Below are 6,552 nucleotides of genomic sequence, written 5' to 3'. Positions count from 1 at the left end.
GGCAGGTGGACTCTCAACCACTGCGCCACCAGGGAAGCCTGCACATTTTTAATGTAATCAAATTTATCAAGAATTTCCCTTTTTGCTTCTAGATTTTGGATCACAGTAAGACTTTTTTTACCCTTTTCTAGATAATAAAGGAATTCACCCATATTTTGTTTTAATACAATTTTATTGTAGCTTTTAGATATCTGATTTTTTAAAAAAATTATTTGTTTTATTTAGTTTTGGCTGCGTTGGGTCTTCGTTGCTATGCATGGGCTTTTTTTTTTCTCTAGTTGCAGAGAGCATGGGCTACTCTTCATTGCGGTGCACGGGCCTCTCATTGTGGTGGCTTCTCTTGTTGCAGAGCACGGGCTCTAGGTGCACGGGCTCAGTAGTTGTGGCTCGCGGGCTCTAGGGGCGCAGGCTCAGTAGTTGAGGCACATGGGCCTAGTTGCTCTGTGGCATGTGGGATCTTCCTGGACCAGGCTCGAACTCGTGTACCCCGCATTGGCAGGCGGACTCCTAACCACTGCGCCACCAGGGAAGCCCTAGATATCTGATATTTAAAAAAAATTCTCATGGTCTACAATGGATGTCATTTTTTTTATACAGCATTTTATTATTGGTTAGTTCTGAATATTTTAAAAAACAATCTCTATTATTTCTCTTTTGATCAATGAGTTATTCAAAAATAGTCTGTATGATACTGCTTCTTTGATATTTTTGAGCCTTGCTTTATGGATCAGGTGTCCATTTTTCTAAATGTATAGTATATACCTAAGTTATTCTCCATTTTTTGCTGCAGAGTTCTGCCTATGGCCACTAAGTAAAGTGTGTTCACATTTTGTGATTCAAATTTCTGTATCTTACTATTTTCTCTGCTTGACTTGCCAGAAACTGAGATAGTTATGTTGAAATCTCATATGTTGTTGGGTTTGTCTATTTCAACTTGTAGTTCTGGCCACTTTTACTTCACATATTGTAAGAGTATTTTACCCTGTACAGGAATTAGTGTTTTAATATGTTCTTAGAGAATTGACACTTTTCTATATATAAATATATATTTAATATATACTAAATCTATCCTGCTTAGGTTTATTTTTTCTGATATTAGTATAAGTGGCTCAACTGTAATTTCATTACTGTTTTCCTGGTATATATTTATTAATTATTTAAATTTTAATCTTTACTTGGCTTTGGGTTTTAGGTGCATATATTATAAAGAGCATATAGCTGAAATTTGATATCTTTGTATAACCTGAAAATATACGTCTTAATTAATAAGCTTAGTTCATATATTCTTGAGAAGTAAGGGTTAACTTGTCCCAGACTGGTCTCCTGCAGGTTAGTCCCCAGAAACAAAAGTTGAGTTCATATACTCCTGTAAAGCTCTGTGGAGATGGGTTATGGCCTGGTGACTAAGAAAATAATTCCTGGTACATATTAAGGTTTGGACTTCAGCCTCTGATCATATGAAGGGAATGTGTCAAATCTTGCTGCTGCATTGATATATTGTATGGCTATAATCACATGGCTTGAAGCAGAAGGGACAGATAATGCTACCCACCTACCATGAATGCTGAGATTGCAGGGCAGGGCTGGAGTCCAGGTTCTGCCTTATCAAATTGCTATTGTAGCCTGGTTCCTGATCTAAACATGGGAAGGACTAATGCTTCCCATGGATTAATGATGCTTAAAGGCTGCCCAGTTCATGTGTGAGGAACTTCTTCCAGAGTCTGAGGTATACCCTGAAATATTTCTTCATTGTCCTAGAATTCAATGGGCAACAGAGGACTTACACACGTGTTATTGCTCCTATTTCCATAGGTTTTCCCCAATAAACACTACTCCAGGCACGTGTGGTGTGTGGGCTTCTAGCCATATAGAGTTTATATGTGACAGCAGGGATAATTAATACTGATAATGCCTGGATTAGTTTCTATAAATTTACTTTTCCTTTTATATCTGTTTTATTTTCTCTGAGTTGCTTCTTCTCTCCTTTCTTGGTTTTTTGGTTTGTTTATGTGGGGATTGATTGAGCTATGTTTGTTGTCTTTCACATATCATTTTTCCTTCTCTTGGTTTTGAAAGAAAATTACAGCAGTTTTATTTTACAAGGTATAGTTGATATTTTATCCTGAATATTTAGTTAACACAGTCTAAAGTTAATAACTCAGACACCTACTGACCAATGCAAAAACCTTAGAACTCGTTAACTTTTATCATCCCAGTTTTGACATGTGTTTTATTGTGTTAAGTATCTGCCCTTTTTTTTTTTTTTTGCGGTACACGGGCCTCTCACTGTTGCGGCCTCTCCCGTTGCGGAGCACAGGCTTCGGACGCACAGGCTCAGCGGCCATGGCTCATGGGCCCAGCCACTCTGAGGCATGTGGGATCTTCCCGGACCAGGGCACGAACCCGTGTCCCCTGCATCGGCAGGCGGACTCTCAACCACTGCACTGCCAGGGAAGCCCAGGATCTGCCCTTTTTTGAGCTCCAGATATTAGACTTTTTGTTGCTATTGTTGTTATTATTCTTATTTTATATGGAAAATACTTGTTAGATATGCCTACATTTTAATCTTTTATTTTCCTCACTGTTAAGCATTTTCATCAGATCCTTTAGACATTCCCTCAGTGCAGGCTTATTTATGGTAAAATCTCTCCATTTTCATGTATCTTAAAATGTTTTTGTTTTCCTTTCCTTATTTAAAGACAGCTTTGCTAGGCATACACTATTAGGTTGATAATTTTTTTCATCACCAATTTGAAAATAATATTTCTCTATCTGGCTTTCGTTATTGCTTTTGAGTTTTTAATTTGTTTTTCATTTGTTTTGTTTTATTTTTGTGAGTTTAACTCTCATTTCTCTCTAGTAATCTGTCTTTTCTAAGTACATTTAAAATTTTTCTATTCATCTTTGCAGTTCTTCAGTGTTAACTCTAAATGTATCTAGGAATTGATTTGTATTTCTTCTTTACTATGCTATATTTAGTGTCTGTGCTTTTCAACCACCCATTCAATCTTCATTTCCTTGCAGTTTCATCACTCTTCCAATACTCTCTTCAACCTCATCATTCTGCCAGATTAGCTCACTCAAAAGTTGCCATGCTCCACCAGATTAACAATACAGTGTCTTTTTCTTAGTACTTGACCTTTAGCCTGACATAGCTACTCATACATTATCCATTTGTTCTTTTTTTCCTTTTTTAAAATTGAAGTATAGTTGATGTACAATACTATATAAGTTACAGGTGTACAATATAGTGATTCACAATTTTTAAAGGTTATACTCCATCTATAGTTTTTATAAAATATTGGCTATATTCCCCATGTTGTAGAATATATCCTTGTAGCTTATTTTATACCTAATATAGAAGTCTGTATCTCTTAATCCCCTACTCCCATCTGTTCTTTTTTTAAAAATTTATTTATTTTATTTATTTATTTTTGGCTGTGTTGGGTCTTTGTTGCTGTGTGTAGGCTTTCTCTAGTTGCAGCGAGCGGGGGCTGCTCTTCGTTGTGGTGCATGGGCTTCTCATTATAGTGGCTTCTCTTATTGTGGAGAAGGGGCTCTAGGCGCACAGGCTTCAGTAGTTGTGGCACATGGGTTCAGTAGTTGTGGCTCGTGGGCTCTAGAGTACAGGCTTGGTAGTTGTGGCACATGGGCTTAGTTGCTCTGCAGCACGTGGGATCTTCCCAGACCAGGGCTTGAACCTGTGTCCCCTGCATTGGCAGGTGGATTCTTAACCACTGCACCACCAGGGAAGCCTCCATCTGTTCTTAAAATCTTTTTTCTTTGGTTATTGGATGTGGTCAGCAAAATTCTAAAGATGCCTGTACCCCTAGATTCCTCCCACTTGACTATTCAATCAAACAACAACCTAGGGATTGTTGTGAAGGGATCTCACAGATGTAATCAAAGTCTCAAGTCAGTTGACCTTAAAATATAGAGATTATCTAGGTGGGCCTAACTCAATCAAATGAGCCCTTTAAAATAGAGTTTTCTCCAGATAGTTGAAGAAGGGGAAGTCAGAGAGATTCAAAGTGTGAGAAGGAATCACCTCACCAAAGCTTGTTTAAGATGGAGTGGAGAGTAGGGGAGCATGTGTGAAAGGAATGTGGGCAACCTTAAGTTGATGAGAGAGGCCTCTGGCCAACAGTGAGCAAGAAAATGTGGGCTTCAGTCCTACAGCTATAGAGAACTGAATTCTGCCAACAACTTGAATAGGCTTGTACACAGATTCTTCCCCAGAGTCTCCACATAATAGACCAACATGGCTGATACTTTGATATTAGGCTGTGAAATCGTGTGCCTGACTGGACTTCTGACCAACATAATGGTGATGGAATAAATGGGTGTTGTTTTAAGCTGCTAAATTTGTGGTAGTTTGTCACACAGCATTTGAATGCTTAAAGTTTTGCCAAAAGAGTAGATCTTCTATTAAGTGCTCTTACAACAAAAAAAAATATTTTCAAGAAAGCAGTAGAAAATTAATATCCTAGGCCTCCACACTCCTGTCTCTCCTCTGATCATTATGATCACTCCGTCTCTGGCTTATGTTCTGGATTCTCTTCCTCTTTCTGATCCTTAAATTTGGGGATTTTCCAGAGATCATCAATAAATCACTACCTTTATAATTTTGTGACCCAGTGCATTAATCTATGCAAAAGTCCTTTTTTTTCTCTTTCCTTCTTTATTATCTTATGAGGGGATTGACTTTGTTTTGTTTTGGGGGTTTAAATAGCATTTGCAAATCTTGAGTATTAGCTCATAATTCTTCAGTTTAAAGAAAAAATTAAGGATAAATATAAAGAAAACAACCCTATATAAACAAGGTTTTAAATTTGACACTAAAACTCCACTTACAATTTAATTGAATCCATAATTTTGTTTTGACAGAGACAGCAAAAGAGACATTTGATAAATGCTACATAATCAACACCTAAAGATGCCTGTCAGCTAGCAGTTCATGCCCATTTAACTTGCTCTCTCTAATGCCCATCCTAGCCTGTACACAGCTGAGATGTAATAAGCTCTTTTTCATGATATATAAGAATAACCTGAGGGCCATGGGCTGTAGAGAACTAAGGTCAAATCTGACCACTGTGCTTCTCCTTTGTCCCAAATCTGAATTTATTCATGATTAGTTCTGCTTGCTACTACAATCAGAAAAGCTAAGGAGGTCATATGGAAAGCAGAGGAAAAAGATGTGATGGATGTAGAAACAGTAGGAAATGATGAATGATCCTGCAGTCTCTCTGGGCAAGAGGTTTCAAAAGAATGCATATGAAAGAATAGATTTTCCTGTGCTCTGAATGTATCGTCAAGAAAGAAACTATTTAAAATGTACCTTTTTAATGTTCTCATTTGTCTTTTCTACATATCTCAACACACCCTTTCAAAAAAAGCAAAATACCAGAGCCTGATTAAATATTAAAAATTCCCTCACCTTGAATCTGTGATAAAAGTGTTTTAAGTGAGTGTAATCAAAGGCATCTCAGAATATTATAAGTTAAATGAAAATAAAGGTAAAGAACTATAGGAACACAGTGATTATTGATAATAAGATGATAGTACTACTAGCTACTATTTATTAAACATTTTCTGCATACTAGGCACACTGCTAAGCAGTTTATATAAATTAACTCATTTAATATTTTTAAAAGTACAGTTATGTAGACAAATGATGAAATGTAGAAAAGACTTGGCAAAGGTCATATAGCAAATATAACATAAAGTCATATTTTTTTTACCCATTTTTGTCTGACTTACATTCTTAAAATCATTGATCTAATGCCTCTCAAAAAGAGTTACCATAGATTTTGAGTGTAGTCTTAGAAATTGGCGGGGGAAGAAAAGTGGGGCTTTTGTTGAAGATTTATATTTTATTTGATACTATTTTCCTCGTGTCATCCTAAAAATTACTGTTTCAGAAATGGAAATGTGCTTCTGAACCACATTATTATGCATTTACCTCCCATGTATTATATATATCAAATGATGTTAAGGATAAATTTTGAGAGGATAATATGAGGTATATTTAGGGAAATAACACATCTTCGTCAGGTTAGATTATAAGTGAAGCTGAGATAGATTAAGGGAATTAGGTTGGAAAAAAGCCTTCATTATTCTAGATAAAATATTTTCAAGCACAAGTTGAATACATGAATCAAGTTCAACTTAAATCCATTTAAAAAAAATCTGTTGATGTTAAAAGAAGCAAGCACAAGGTCATAATTTTTCTTCTCTGCATTTCTGATGGTTTTTCTTTGTCTCTGTAGTTCATCTACTAATTTGAATATCATGTTAATGGAGGCACTCGTTTTCTTTTGGGGTGTTTAAGTTGATATCTTCTACATGACAAGCTTGTAATAATGACTCATTTAAATAGGTGGCATGTTTTAATAGATTAAACAGAAATGTTACTATACCTTTTCTGATAGATATATTTTATATGTGGTAAGATGGTAAGATGAGGAGATATTTTTATCTTTTATATTTTATCTAAATCTTTATAGCTTTTTTTTTTTTTTTTTTTTTTTTTTTTTGGTACCCCGGCCTCTC

Source organism: Lipotes vexillifer, unplaced genomic scaffold (assembly GCF_000442215.2).
Source record: "Lipotes vexillifer unplaced genomic scaffold, Lipotes_vexillifer_v1.1 scaffold789, whole genome shotgun sequence".
Classification (NCBI taxonomy): Eukaryota; Metazoa; Chordata; class Mammalia; order Artiodactyla; family Lipotidae; genus Lipotes; species Lipotes vexillifer.
The sequence above is the reverse complement of the archived record's forward strand: the minus strand, read 5'-3'. Positions refer to the sequence as shown.